This window comes from Streptopelia decaocto, assembly GCF_964273445.1.
Source record: "Streptopelia decaocto genome assembly, chromosome: 13".
NCBI lineage: Eukaryota > Metazoa > Chordata > Aves > Columbiformes > Columbidae > Streptopelia > Streptopelia decaocto.
In genome coordinates, this window is record NC_138668.1 from 5,902,868 (window position 1) to 5,919,270 (window position 16,403).

Genomic DNA, 16,403 nt, shown 5'->3' on the forward strand with positions numbered 1-16,403 from the left:
TGCCCTCTGCAGATGTTTAGTCCATAACCTGCTTCTGTTCTTGTGTCGATACAGCGTGCGAGCAATGGGCAGAGTGTACGAGCATTACACCCACGAGCAGAGACTCTCCATCTGTGACAGAATACACAACTTTCTGGAGACCTACCGGAACACTCAAGGTATAAAAACACACACTACTCAAGAGCCCTTCTTCTTCTCCCACTGTAGAATTTAATCTTGCTGATTGGCAAATCCTTCCTGGCTTGCAATCTTCTAACCCAAAAAACTATGCACAAGCAGAGTGTTTCAGCTGCAAAAAGGGAATTGTGTAGACCCTCTGTGAAGTCCACCAGGATTTTGTTGTTGCAATTAATTTTACACGTTAAGTCTCTGGATGCTCCAGTGATCTAAGAGTCCTAACACAAATAAAGCAATAGACAAGAAGATGCTTTCTGATGTACTGTGTGTGCTCCCCTTGCTCCACCACCCTGCTGAAACCAGCTGAGGTGCATTGGATGTTCCTCCTGTCCCATCACTGGACAGGACTTGTGTTTCCAGGCTGACTATCAGCTCAGGAAACTGCTGACTGGGGGTTCTTCTGCATTTCAGGTGTCACCTGTTCCCCAAACGCAAACAGCAGCACATGGATTGCTGTCAACTACGGCTATTTCAGTGCCTTCACCACTCTGCACGACTTCTCTTCACTCAACCCGAACTTCAACGGGGTAGGTCACACACTGAAGTTTGCTCCATCTGAGCGCTGTCAGCTCCTTTCTACATAAATACAGCTGATCCGTAACTTCTGGCCACAGCACTGCCGCTGACGCCTGTTATAAATATCCAGGTGTTTCTATGTTTCTTTTCAGATGTCAGCTCTGGAAAACCTGTCACCAGCTCAGCTGGCACAACTAATGCTGGAAACAGGGGCTCTGGTTGATGAAACAAGGGTGATTCCCATCCTGGACAACCTTCGCACACCAGCAGATCTCGCCAAGTTCTTTGCCACGCTAAACAACGTGGCACCGGTAACTTCCCTTATTGTGCTCCAAAGCTTCTGCACCCAAGTGCTGCAGCTCCTTGAATCAACACCCGCTGATGTTTGATACTCAAACCCCAGCCCTGAAAAGAGGGGCTCATCCTGCAGCCCCATTCAGACCTCAGTGGGAAACCTACCTGAGACAAGGCTGTAGCTGAGCCCTTGCCCAGCTGTGCCGTAAGGCCTGGGGCTGTAGCAATCGCTGGTCTCCAGACACCAAGCGGTTCTTGCTCCAAGGGTCTATATGAGCCATGGCAGGATGCAATGGGAACGGTCAGCATAGCTGAGTATCGCTCAGGAAAACAGACCTACAACAAGCACTAGGCAAATGAAGGGAGAGATACGAAATAACCCTGAAGAGTACCGAGGAAAGCTCAGCATGATAAATTACACGTCAACTATACTGAAAAGCTGTTGTGTGATTGCAGGTGGAGCTTCGGAAGAGCAACCTTGCCTATCTCCTGCTAAGCACGGCCTTGCATAAAATAGCTCCCGGTTTTCCCCAAATGAAAGCTGGTGGCTTCGCTGACTGGTTTCAAGATACTCTACAAAACGTGCTGCACGCCGTGAATGAGACGATTGTTGCAGAGATACCTGTCAATATTTCATGTGATTCCTATCAGCAAATGTGAGTCATCCATTCCACACACATTTATCTTAACTGAGTATTTCTACTTCCCTACACTGTATATGATTTTCACATAGGTAGGCTATGTTCAGTCTGATCTGAAAACACTTTGCAGTTGCTTCTTAAGAACATCTCTGATAAGGTCTTGCAATAACACATAATGATGAAAGCTGTTGAATTCTTTCTAATGAAAAGTTTTTGTTGTTGGAAAATTAAAATTACTTCCCATGACCATCCTGACATTCCCTTCTGCAGGTTGAAGGGTTTCAACAAAATCTATGCTGACATCCCCGTAGAAAATATTCCCCACGTTTTTGGATTCTGTAAAACCTTCTTGACATCAAAAGTGAAATCAGGTAATGGCATAAAAAGTCTTAATTTGGGGATGTCCTTTGAAAGCTTTCCAGCTTGAGAAGCAGCAGATTCCTGTAGGAATGTCTGAGATGCTCTTGATGACAAGAAAGGGAAAGAAAGGAAATACTTACATTGTTGCTCCTTTTCCTCTTATTGATGGATTCTCACAGCTCCTCCAGTATTTTGGATGGATGGCTGGCTAGTACGTTTAACCATAGCCAGCTACATTAGGTTGCCCAACACTGTTAAAGATAAAAAGTCCAAATTTAGACTACAGCACAAAAAATGTTATTACCTAATAATGAAGATTATGGTCTCTCTCATACAAATGTGAAGTTATTCTGCTATCTGCAAAGGTTTAATGGAATTTTCTAGTGCTTGGGGTTCCCAGTCAGAATGTCAGGCAGCACTACGCAGTCCCCAGCATTCCCAGTGTCGTTATTTTTCCAGGTGTTGCATGCGGCAGCGCAACCCAAAACACTCAGAACTGGCTGGAAGTAAATCTTGGAAACTTCAGCAAATATGCTGAGTATCAGGACTTGATCACTTGGAACAAACACTTCGTTGGAGTAAGTATTTTTAGTTTATTTTTCACTACCATTCACCATGAGAACGTGGTGGTGTTCTACCATGAAACACGCTACCTTGCCAGGGTTTGCAAAGCTTTACATTCCACACAGCATGGGACAAACGTTTTTGTTAAAAAATACTCTGGCATTAATGTTCAATTATCACAAACATTTTTACTGCTTTTCACTGCCTAGTGGCACTTGCAGGGCCACAGGAGATGGGACACTACACATCCTGATGGAAAAAGGATGTGTAGTGTCCTGTTGAAATTCCAGCCGTGCAGATTTGTCCTGAGTCTTTGTGGGAACAGTGGCATTTACAGGTGATTAAAAAGGTTGTCGTCTGCTTTGTGCCTCTTTCCACAGGTAGATGTCTTGGACAAGTTATCCCCACCACAACTAGCATCCCTGACGCTTTCAGCTGGTGCCATTAATGAGGAAGATGAGATGTGTCCAATCCTTGCAAAACTGCACACGAAACCATCAGAGGAAATCTATCAGTATTTAGACCAGTTCAACAGAGAGGCAGCCCAGGTAGGGGTGCTAACACTCTAAGTCCAGTGTAAACCCTTGCAGTTTGGACTTCAGCTATCCAGAATCTTAAAGACAATCTCAAAAATGGTTTCTAAGCTTTGGTCTCAAAGTCTGAATCACTGCAACAAAGCATATCATGTAAAACCTGGCCCAAAGTATTCCAACACCAGTGCCCAGGACTGAACGGCTGTGTGACACTCCAGTGCTCGTGGAAACACGGAGGTTGCACAAGCAGAACTACTGAACCTCATGATCTGCGGTTCAGTGGAGGCAGCTGATCCTCACAGCCACGTCTCACCTGTGCTTGAATGGTCAGCCTGCAGACAGCACTCTCAGGGAGCCCGGCATGGCAGAGCATCCCTGTGCCATCAGGGACACTGCTGACACTGCCAGCTGTCCCTTGGTGCTGGCTGCCTGCATGGCAGCTTCACAGGACACCCCTAAGATGCATCTTCCCTTCTCTGGGACTCGCTCAGAGTTGTTTTCTACAATGCTATTCCTTGTAGCTTTGCACTGAGGTCCCATTTTAATCCTGCCTTCTCCCTGATGCTCATCACCTCTCTCTTCCAGCTGGGAATAACCACCATTAATAATAAGGATGTGAGGAAGAAGATGCTCACCCAGTTCACAGGAGACATTGAGGCAGAATTCCCAGCTTTCGGCCCTGCTGAATGGACTCGTTTGCTTGCAAGACTTTCTCTGCTACTGCCAAGTGCTGGCAAGGAAGACACCAAACTCTTCCTGTCCCACATCTCTGGTTGTGACAGTTTCCAAGTTCTGTAAGTACACAAGGGAAGTGTCCTCTTTACTGTATGTGAAATAAAAAAGGGGGATTGTGAGGAAAGAGGAAGGAATTGTTGGGGCACAACAGTGCTAAAGAACGTTGAGCAAGACAACATAATATAGAGAAATGCTCCATCAGGCAAACAAAATAGCCAGGGCCAGATCTTCCCTTTGAGTAAAACTGTGCAAATGCAAGTAAAAAAACATTTGCTCATACAGCACAAAGTCAATTATAATTTCTATTAAATAGATTTTACCTGTTTGTAGAACAGTGCAACTGAGTGCAGTAAGATGAAAAAAATATCAGAAAGAGATGAGAGGAAATATCCTGTCTAATAAAACAGATTAAGCGGAGAAATAAACTCCAAAGGGCAGCACTGGAAGGAAACGGCACAGACAGTCACGTCTGGGCCACGCAGAGCAGGGCAGACCATGGTGCCAACAACACCCTGCTCGGACCCAGGAAAGATGCAGGAAAACATCTGGGCCCAGAACAGAGATTCCCAATCTGGTTTTGAATTTGCCTTTTCTGGTGCAACAGTATTCTCAGGGGCTGGCACGGCCCAGCTCTGCTGTTTGCATATGTACAGGACTTGGGTATCTATAGCAAATGGTTCAGATCTAGCAGTTCACATTGGCTACTCAGGAAATACTCTGAAATTAATCTGGTAACACAGGGAGTGAGGCTAATTACCCATTCATGAGCCGTTCAGGGGGTTAACACCGAGGAAGCACACACAGGGATCACTAGGGGAGGCTGTACTACCACAGTCTCTAAGGATTTCTGACAACAGCCAAGACAAACACCTGCACAGAGCTAATCCTGCCCCACGGCACAGATCCTCTCAAACGCCCTTGGCGGTCCTGTCTTTCACATACAGATCACAGCCATGAAGAAGTGAAGCAACATGCCATTTCATAATGAGAAAGCTTTCCCTTTCTCTTCCCCTGTTTCATTTTGTGAAACTATTCAAGCTGGAGTAACATCTCTCCCTTCTATAGCATCATGGCACCAGCTGGACAGCAGGAATTAAATCTTTTCCATGTGATTTCCCTCCACAGTGTGTCCTCGTTGAGCCAGGTGTACACGGCCCTGTTGCCCGTGAATCAGCAAGACATCTCCAGCGCTTTGCTGACCTTCCTTGAAAGCCAACACACCACCACAGGTAACTTGAGCCAAAATCTAAAATGGGTTTCCAACGTTCCTGCGCATTCTGGCAAACCGCGAGGGAAGGAAAGTGACACTCTCTTGTTCTCCTGTGCTGCAGGTTCCGCATGTGCTTTGGGCCAGGAAACGAGTCTGGAGTGGCTGCAAAAGAACTTGGGGACATTTGCAGCCAATGCTCGTTATGAAGATTTCACCCGATTAATGACACATTTCAGTGGGGTTAGTTTGTTTTCTGACTCAAACCTGAGAGCTTTGCTTTTGCTCAGGTTTAACAACCTGCTCTGCTCCAGCTCCCTGCATGCACAAGGCTGAGCACACTCCTAAATGATCTAATCCGGTAAATGGACATCACTCAGCCACGGTAGAGCTCTTCTTCCCAGCGCGGGGAATCCAGCCAGCTCTCTGGCTTAGGTCTCTGCTTGTCAGCAATACTTTACTTCCCTCTGATCACATCCCATTGGTTTTGCAGTTCAGCATAAGGGACAATCTCACCGCTACCCAGCTCGCCCACGTATTTTTTGACTCTGGCATCCTGGATGATCCCAGCATGGTTGAAACCCTCCTGGTCTCCCTGGAGAGCAAGCCAGCTCTGGACATCTCTGCGTTTGTCGCTGAGTTTGTGGCCAGAGCTTCTCAGGTAAGATACAGCCCCACGCTCTGGATTTGCCGGGAAATGCCTGCTCACAGGAATGTTGGTTTAGTACAGAGAACTGCGAGAACAGCATCTTGCAGAAACTACCAGGCTTCAGCCCATATGGACCTAGAGAATATCTTCCCAGAGCTGGTTCCCCTGTCAAATGCTTTATTACACACACACCCACGTTCTTGCCACAGCAAAAACTGAGAAACAGTTTCTGCTCACAGCTGATCCGTGTTCTTGCTTTGTTTTGCAGCAAGGCATAACATCCCTGGCAAACGTGCAAGTTCGAGATGCCATGTTCAGTGCCATCTTTCACAAACTCCAAGGCCAATTCCCTACTTTTAGCGTCACCCAGTACAAGGACTGGTTCCAGAACAAGCTCAGTTTATGGCTGGGCAGCATAAATGCCTCTGCCCTTGCAGCTATCCCAAGGAACATACCTTGTGGCATATACCAAATTATGTGAGTACTTCATTGCCTGCATTCACTTCAGCTTTTACTTTCACTTCAGCTTTTGCACAAAGCAAGAGAATTCCCATCACCCTGCTTGATCCTGTCTAAATACAGAAACAAAATTCTATTGGGGCTCTTAAAATCCCAGATTTAGCCTTCCTTCTGTTTTCATCCCCAACAGCTTCACTCTCTCTCAGCTCCAGTTTCTGAACAGTGCTGTGTCATCTCTATCCAACTATAGATTTAGCATAAATAATAGTTATAATGCAAATCAATCTGAAGAAAGAAGTTTGGTTACCACTGAGAAAAAAAGGCCGTAGATTGCAGAGTTCTCGTGTGCAAGCTTGTGGTGAGTTCAGTCACCAAAGCCAAGGCTTTCCTGCTATAACAAACCTGCTTTCCTTTCTCCTGTAGAATGAGCGGCTTAGACGGCAGCTTTCAGCAGATGTCCCCTGCGAGCCGCCAGGATGTTTACAGCTTTGCAAAGAGCTACCTGTCTGCGAAGGCTTCTCAAGGAGGTACGCTGAAGGTGCCCTGCACTCTCTCTCTCCTTCAACTTCCCTGTGTCTCTGTCAGAAGCAGTAACACACAAAATTACAGGATGCTGGCCATTTTCCCATAAAAAAGACAATCCAGCTAAAACTGGAAGATGTCGTCTGCTTTTTGCTCTATAGCAAGCAGAAAAGGAGAACAAAAGTGTCTGAAAGAGTAGCTGTGTTCCTCCCTGAGTCAGGACAAGTGTCAGTGACTACCCCTCACCATCTGAGAACTGGACTATCACTGGTACCATTCCAGCTGCCATTGCCACAATATCCAAGAATCTCCCCTATTTAACATTCTCCTGTATCAGCACAGTCATACTGTTCCCACAGAAGAACCACAGGACTGAACAGCTGGTTGCATCACCCTTGAATTATGCTTTGTTTAAAAGGCGGCCCGTGCGTTGAGAACACCAGAGGAAGCTTGGGATGGCTACAAACAAACCTGCGCTCCTTCAGCTCCCTGGCTACGTATGAAGACCTGACTGACATGAACAAGGATTTCAGCTCTGTAAGTGACTCTGCAAGACAGAACCCAGCACAAGCCCCGAATCCGGCCCGACAGCCTTTCACGGGTAGAAAGTATTTGTTGCCATGAGGCAAAGCCAGTGATTTTAACGTTTGTTTTCACAGCTCGATGCTGTGGCCGGACTCAGCCCCAAGCAGCTGGCAACTTACACACTGGCCAGCGACGTCCTGCGGGACGTGGACAAAGCAGGCAAGGTCTTCAGCTCCCTGAGCTCTCACAACCTCGAGGATTTCATGGACGCATTCAATGCAGCTGCAAAGCAGGTACCAACTTCACCTCCTTATTCAAGAGGCTGGAATAAAACCATTTAGACATGAACTGCATACTAATGTGGGAGATGGGGTTCCAGGTGTAGGAAATAGTCTGGGTCCCAACCTGGAGGATAACTTCTTGGTCCTCAGCTTGACCCATTTCTACCAGTCCTGCCCCTAATATTAACTCAAATGCACATTTTCAATGATGTCTTTTTCTTTTGGTTGAAGCATCATCTATCTCAGCTTCCTCATGGTGACGTGAGACAATTCATCCTGGGGCAGATCTTCTGTCACTTAGGCACAGTATTCGAGCTCTTCTCAACTGAGGACTACATTGCCTGGTTTGGGAGAAGGCTCAGCCTCTTCCTCAGCGGCCTCAACGCACAAAATCTCGGCTTCTTACCCAGTGACATGACATGTGACTCTCTTGCAGCCATGTAGGTATCAAGTGCATTATTTCAGTGACACTCTTCTTCTCTCTTTGCCTGTAAAGATGGGAGCCCAACCACTGGGCAGGGAGAGCAGCTTCCACTATCCCAAAAAAAACAGTGCCAAACCTGAGATTCTCATCTGGTGAATATCATATGATCTTACTCAGCTGCCACTGCAGTTTCACATTTCAGGCCACAAACAGAAGACTCTCAGAGACTCTGTTTCACTCCCATACACCTGCAAACCCACATAAAACCAACCAAAGAGCCTAATCCCCTGAAGAAGCAGATTTGGTCACACTCTGATGGATGAGTCTGTTCCCCACCATCCATGGAGTGGAAACATCTCCTGAATGCAGCCCTAACACCTCTCTGCTCACTGTCAGAGAGCTCTGCAGGTCCTGTCCCAGTGGCTGTGCATTATTTGGTTGTGGCTGGCTTACCCTGACTGTCCTTGTCCTGCAGAGTGAAGATCCTGAATGAACATGAAGCCCAAGGGCCCTACGAGAATCCAGAGCACATCTACTCCTTCATCAATAGAGTTCTTCACTTCCAGCTGCAGAACTCAGGTAACAAATGTCTGGGCCTTGTTTGTCTCCAGGTATGCAGGTGAAAAGATTCAGACACCTCATAAATGTTCTTGAGTTCAGGTGACATGCAGACCTGTTCTTTCTGTGGGAAAGAGTAATTTTATCATTTTAGCAACCTGACAATTCAGTGCCTAACCGATGCTAGGTCTTCAGGGTCCCCTGAAGCTGGTAGACAGAGAATTGTCTCTACCTTTGGATAAGCTGCTTCCCTGGGGGATAAATGTGCTGAATCTCCTGCTAATTCCTAATGGAGATCACTCCTCAGACGGCTGCTCAGCCCTTCGGCTCGCAGTGGTCTCAGAAAGGTACCACCCTCCTCTCCGGGGACTGAAACTTCTCTCAGCACAGAGAGCTGAGGTGAAAAAGCAGCTGCTGTATCAAGAATGAGACTGGAGCATGCTGGTGTTGCAGGAATCTGGCAACCCCACTGTGCTCAAAGGCTACAGGATTCCCCCACCCCCTGTCTGATAGCAACTGGATCTCACAGGAAGCTCGTAACATGAACTATAATACATATTTCACTGCTAATGGCGACTCACAGTATGGCACGCCTCAGTGATCCAGTGAAAGACATTACGCATCTTCTGAGCTCTGCTTTTCCTTCTGTAGGCTCTGCCTGCACACAGGGCGCTGCAGCGGACAGGGAATGGTTGCTGCGGTATTTTGGTTTATTCGCTGCCTTTGGATCATACTCAGATTTTGCAACACTGAAGCGCAATTTCCATGGGGTAAGGACTAGATATTAAATATCTGGCATTTTATTCTTAGCCATGAAAGAAGCTGACAGGAACAGAGTTCAACAGGATTAGCTTGTTATTTGTGTTGCGCGCTTTCTCCTATGTGCTCCTATTTTTTTTTCATTAAGTTTATTCTTGTTAAGTTTTAATGCTAAAACAGTGTCAAAACACTGCCTCTAGGAGACAACATCACATCAAGAGAATATAAATTCCATAGGAAGACAAGGATTTCAATGACAAGCTCCAAACAGCAGTGGCTGGTATGACACATGAAGAGCGTATATTAAATTATAAATGGTCTGCTGAGAACATTCTCACAAATCACCTGTCTAGCAGCAGAGAGCAGCTATTATTAAATTTAATCCCAGTAAACACTGCACTGCTCATTGTCTGAAATCATGTCCAGACAGAAGTTGATGTCCCTCATACGTCAAGGCTCAGTTGGGACAGATGCGCAGGAGACCGCTGGGGCTTGGTCTCCAGGCCTCACCCTGTGCTCTGTCTTCTCCAGCACGACTCCCTGGACCTTTTCTCAGCCGAGGCCCTGGCCCAGCTGACTGCTCAGAGCAAAACCATCTACAGCCCCTCAGCTATCCAGAAGGTCCTGAAGGTCATTGGGGACAAGAAGGAGCCTCTCCAGTACCTCAGTGCCTTCCTAAAGGACTTCAATGCTCTTGTCCTAAAGGTGAGGAACCCAAGTGTCTGTGACAACCAAGCCCTGGGGAAGCAGAACAGGTCAGAGAACTTTCAGGCTTGCAGCTCAGGGATTTTGATGGCCAGACATAAAGTAAATGCGGAAGATAAGCCTGAAAGGAGTTCCTCCTGCTTCAGTATGATCTTGATCTCTGTCCAGCCCTTACTCTGGTTTAACTTCTGTACACAAAACAGTATAAAAGGTTCTTCCTCAGAGGAACTTTGGGAAGCACACCCACCACTCCAACCTAGAGCTGGGATGTAAACAGCAAGGGTTTCTCTACCACACATCTGTGGTAGTCTAGTGACTTAGGAAGGTTCCAAACCAGCCCCCTAAAATTGTTAACATCCATTAAAACATTTGTGTGAGCAAGCAAGAGAGAGACTCTGCTGCTTGCCCTGGTCCTACTGGGTTGAGGCTGTTCATACAACAAATGAACCCTGAGCTGAGAATCCTGAGCATGCCCCAGGCTGGGCTCAGACACAGCGTGATCACCCTGCCAACCACTACAACAAAAACCGTGTGGGAGTGTAAGGGAAAGGAAATTCAAGCACCTGGCTTGTTTTTCTGTCCAACTCTGCTGACAAAAGAAAACCCGAATTGCCAAGGTCAACTCCCCAACAAGGCCACAGTCAGGTCATATTTCCAATATTTATTGTTAAACAGAGAGGAAGGAAGGGGAGGAGAGAGCAAAGACAAGCAACAGTGGGTACTTTGCCAGTTTTCTCTTTATCACTTTTTCTGCTTAGCTTCAATATTGAAGGCTTTCTAACAGCTCTGCTCACCACCTGCTTCAATTTCATCCTCCTTCCTCAGAGCCCTCATGTCCTGGGAAGTGCTAAAGCTCGAGAAGCGATGCTAATGATGTCGGCCAAGATCATCTTCCCACAAATCCCCGACATGTCCCTGGAAGACACATCCATGTGGCTGCAGAGACTGCGCGTTCTGCTCCCGCAGGTGAACACGACGGTGCTGGAGCTGCTGCCACACAGGACACCCTGCCCGCACTACCAGGCGCTGTAAGTACCTGCAGCCGCTTCAGCTTCGTGTTGCTACAAGGGCAGTCGCTCTTGCATCACGAGTTATTGATCATGCATCACTAGTTATTGATCTGGCAAGAGCTGCATTATACCTTCACATTTGTCATTTGGTATAACCAAAACCAGTTGGTGAGTCTGCTGTAAAGGGGGAAATTTCTTGTAAACAGACACCAAATATTAATCCTTATTGTCAAGCACACCATAAATCAAGTTGCCCAGCAGAAAACAAAACTGATTACCCATATATGATAAGCCAGCTACCAAAACTTGCCACCTTTGGTTTATCAGCATTAAGAAGTCCTCTTCACCCCACTACACATCTCATGGAAATAATCTGTTATTTGGGTTGTTCCCCAGCATTGCAGCAATTGATGGCGTCTACCCAGCTTTGTCAGCAAGGAAGAAACACGATATATATGCATTTCAAAAGGCCTATTTGACAGCCCAGTTCACAGACTCAGGTAAGGTGCCATACAGAAGTTCCCAGTGAAGCACTAGTATTTGTATGAAGCATCTTCCGTATTCCAAACATTTCAGATTTTTACGCCTAACAATCATACATCTTTTCAACACGGAGATTCAGTCACTTCTGCTATTCATTACAACCCCAGGAAGTTCACAACTCTATGAAAAAGGGCAATTCCTTCTGCTTGGGAAGCTACAAAGAACACTGGTGTAAGGAGGGATGGTACAGAACGAATAGGATACAGGCAGAGAAATAGGACTTGCATTTGGTGTAACCATTTCCCCGGTCTGGGAGTGAATCAGAGTGCAGAAGATCAGCCCCTGCAGCTGCAGTGGGAAGAAGATGAGCCATGTTAGCTGATATTTAATCAGTCACGTGAAGAATGCCTAGATGCCTCCTCCAGTATACATTGTGGCTTTTAACTCCTCGGATCTATTTTGGTTACAGGATCCGCTTGCCAGGATGGAACAAGTGGGACCAAAGACTGGTTACAGAAGAATCTGGGAGAGATCTGTTCAGTAGCTAAACTAAGTGACCTTCAACCCTTTTACCCAGACATTGTGGAAGTAAGTTTTACAAATCTGTGCACTGCACAACAGAAAAATTAGCACTGGTTTCCAAACAAAACAGCCTCCTGGGCTTCGCATTTATAATGATCAGTAAGGGCAAGATGCAGGTGATTCCTCACATGGTTGCTGCATCTCTTACAGCAGGAATCAGCTTGGGGTTATATGGGAGAGATTATCAGATATGACCCACGTGCAGCATCAGGGGTTGAAATACACCTGCCAGCTGTTTGCTTCTCTCTTCACAGTCTCTCTTTGATGAAAGATACTAATTGTTAATGCTGATTATCAGAACCAATGCTAAGAGCCTGGGATGTGTCTGAAATATAGAGGCATATTCCGCTGCAAGTGGTGAGGGGAACTTCTTTTAAATCATCTTTAAAATCAAATTGGCTTAAAGATCACAGGAAAATTGCTCATGTGGGTATTACCTTTCCTAATAACTCCAATGATTCTTCAAATTACACTTTTGTCTTCAAAAATACTACAAGTTATTTGCTCAGGTCTGCTAAAATAACAGATACATTCTAGTACTCTGAGTTTAGTCTAATCAGTAGCAATGGGTTGCACACCCTGAAGACACAGTAAATGAATCTTTCAAGCTGCCTGCATGATGGTACCAAGCTGTAACTACAACAATGTAAAAAAGCATTAAGATGTCACAAAGGGCAACAGCAGCAAGACCAACAGGAACTGAATCCTGCTAGACTAACATTTGATTGGGATGTATGTACCTAAATGTTACTAGAATATTGGTTTCACAGCAAAGACAGCCATTGCACTAATTAAATAAGTACAACTTGAAAATCCAACAATTTTGCTTTCATGTGAAAACCAAAGATTTTCTCTTCATATGATGATCTAAAAAAAAAGTCCTGCACAGCTGTAAAACATGTCTTAGACAATGTTTTAACTTCATACACTCTGTAAGCCAGTGCTACTATTTATTACAATGCTGATTTTGTTTAAAGAATTCATGTGACACTACCTATCCAATCATCAATAAAAATCACGTCGAACAACCCACCCGGTCTGCTTCATCTTGTTCCTGACAACCCTGTTGATGGTACTTAACTAATTCAGGAGGTAGTGGTACAAATACACTAGTTGCTACTGGTTGAACTAAACAAAACAGTCTGTAATCCCCAAACATGAACCAGTTTGCTAACTCCCTACAGAGACAGTGGAAGCACAGCCCACAGCCGTACGCCAGGCAGACACACTGAGCTTTTGTAAGGGAGTTATAGCAACAAAGAAAACACTATTCTAACACTTAAATCTTAAATACCACCACTATCAAACTTCTCAACAATTCCCCTATTTACTTGCAGCTAAGTCCAAAGATAAACATACTGTTCTATACCAAACATCCAGCAGAATCTTGAACAAACAACTCCTGTGAGCTGCCGTTTCCCATTTACACCCCAGATCAATCCAACACTCCCACTCCTTCTGCAGCTGAAGCTCTGGAAGGAGAAACGCTGCTGTTCACTGTCTTGCAGACTTTCCCTGTGCTTCGCAAGCTCCCTGCCCCATTAAAAATCCTTCCTTTTCAGCACGGAAAGTGTCCTCTCTCTCTGAGCATACACTGATCTGAAAGCACATCAGGGTTTGGGGAAAGCCCCGATTCATCTGACCTCCTCGGCATGGTGCACTCTCTAACTTTTTAGCAATGGCCGCTTTGCTCTCAAATAAGCGCTGAAAGGCTTTAGCTGTGACTCTTTCAGAGCAGCCAGAAAAAAAAAGAACCCTTCCCTCTCTTCAGCAAAATAAACAGCTCTATATGAGGAGTAACGTTACTTCAACACCACTTTTACAGAACAAGGTTGCCTTTTAACTGGGTAGACAAGGGCACACACACATTTGGTCTGGCCATGACCCACATCTTTACATTGCTAAAGAAGATATTGCATTTACATCGCATTACACAGCTCAGCTTCCTGTTGCTTTTTATTTAAATTCCCAGAGAGCAGACAGTCCTGTCAGGGCTAACACAAGGGGTTGGCATCCCTGGAACAAAAACCTACTGCCTAGTACAACAGGTGGAGAGAAAGACACAGACTCAGCACACATTTCATTTTACAAACAATTGAGCTAAGCACTAATTACAAGCCAGCCTTACCTGAAGCCCTTTAACCTGGTAATCATTATTTGGCACTTTCATTTAGGGTCTTAATAACTGGAGTAGGTAATGTCCTGTGAACAGTCTCAGCCAAGTCATCCCTGCCAAGGGGATTAGTGTGGAAAAGAGCACAGTTAGGAAATGGCCAAGACAGAGCAGGGAAAAGTGGGAGGAAAAAGGCAATGAAGTGGTGAGGTGGAAGAGAAAGGGCTATTGCAGATGGATGCTGTGCACAGGAGACAGGGGAAGCTGAAGATTCAAAAGAACATTCCTTGGCAGATCTCAAATCAAGAAGTGTGAACCAGCCACAGGTTTTCAGGCAGTTTTATCAAATTCTCCTTAAACTTAGGAGGTACAGACTAAAACTAATTAACTCACTGAACACTTCACAGGCAAGGAACTTCTGTTGACACATGACAGCCCATTTCCAGGGGGACACCTGACATTCTCCCCAAAGGCTCTTCACACAAAACTGAAGAGTTTTTCACTCTCATCCTCCCAACAGACCTGGCACCAGACTGTTCCCACCTCACTGGTCCATAGGAAAACGTGGATCTGCCCAGGCATAACCTGCTTTTTGTCTCCTTCTCAAAGAGTACTGCCCACAAACATCTGTGGTACCAGAAAAACATTCTCTCTCCCTTGCTGTCTGCTAGAGAACTTCGCTTTAGAGCCACTTGTGAGCCACAGCCTTGACATAATAGCAAATATCACCCTTGGACAACTCTTTTACATGTGTTTCTTCTTAGTTTAAAGTTCCCGATCTCGATACCCCAGAGGAGATGGCACAGCTGACTGTTAACTCAACGCTGACCAGCCTGGAAGACACACTCTCAATCCTGGCAATACTCGAATGCGGATCCTATAACACCATAGACAGATACATGAGCCAGTTTAACGCGTGTGCTCGCCAGGTCAGTCCTAACAAATTCCAGGTATCTCCAGTTCCCAGGTCACTGCACTGGGGGACAGTCTGTGCCATGATTAATTAATTGCCTTCACTGCACAAATCACATTGCACTCTGCACATCACGGCAGCCACCCACACGTAACAGAGCTGAAAGGCACAGAGGAGCTGGTGTAAATATTTACAACCTTATAAGAGATCTCAGCAAGGGGCAACTGAGAAAATAGACTTAAAGCCTGGATATGGACAGGCAACTAAAATATTTAATTTTGTTTGGATAACACTACAGAAGTCCCCTCAATAGCCTCTTCTGACTTAAATGCTTATCCCAAACCTCAAGCCCCATTGATGGTTCTGCTCTTCTTTATACCACAGGTAAATCTGAGCTCCTTGCCCAGCCCACTTGTTAGAGACGCAATACTGAAGACGGTGCTGCTAAAGCTGAGACCCGAACTCCAGCACTTCTCCAGCGAGTGCTGGGCAGGCTGGTTCCAGCAGCAGCTGCCCTTATTGCTGCCCAGTCTGAACAAAACCCACCTGGCATGGCTGGGAACCAACGTCTCGTGTGCTTCCTATCAAGCCACGTGAGTTTACCGTAACTCAATGTGTGTTACCATGACAGCTCTGCAGTTAAAAGTCAGTGTTTCAGCTGAGAGCTCCACATTTTGAATTTCTAAGATGGAAGGGCTGAGCTCTGACTCCCTCACAGTTCTGTTCATTAGCTGAAACCAAACACAGAACCACAAAGCAGGAACTGCACAGATATCTTCCAGGGCACTTGATTTGCTTGTCACTGTTGGAAAGTTGTGAGCAAGTCCCACACATTCTAAAACATTTTTCTATTCATATAAATGGAACTATTAATGAGTACCTTCTGTGAGGTCCAATTAAGAGATGTGACAGCCTTAGGCACCACCCAAAAGGCTGGAAACAACGGGTCAGCTTCCTTAAAACTCCAAACAAATGCAGTTCCTTTCTGAAAATATCCTCTCTTATTTCCCAGAGTCAAAGGATTCAACATGAGTTATGAGTCCCTTTCACCTTCCAACAAAATGGACATATATAACAGCTACATTAAAACCTACCTGAGCCAACAATCACATTCTACAGGTGAGTGCACTAAAGAAGAATAATTCTAAAGACCAAAGGATAGAGAGTAATCACAGAGCTTGTTTCTAGGCTACAAAATACCTGTCATGATGTAGTCATTATCATGTAAAATAATGAATCTCACCTTCACTCAGGTGTGCACGTGGCTGGAACCAACTTCACTGAGCAGGAACAGAGCAGGTCCAGACTTGATGTAAAGTCTCTTTGGAGCTGGTCCTGTCTAGGGGTCCTGCCTACACACATGGGGATGTTTCCCAGAGTTAGAACTGGCTCT

At 45.6% G+C, this 16,403-nt stretch overlaps 1 protein-coding gene across 1 annotated transcript in view; it reads right to left on the minus strand.

Annotated features, from left to right (window-relative positions):
• Positions 1 to 16,403, minus strand: part of LOC309445743 (uncharacterized protein) — a 63,379-nt gene that overhangs the window by 46,373 nt on the left and 603 nt on the right. The window contains exons 2-3 of the mRNA XM_082064792.1: positions 16,254 to 16,362; positions 3,721 to 3,877 (exon numbers count right to left, since the gene is read on the minus strand). The gene's annotated coding sequence lies outside the window, so the exon portion shown is untranslated. The remainder of the gene's footprint in view (positions 1 to 3,720; positions 3,878 to 16,253; positions 16,363 to 16,403) is intronic.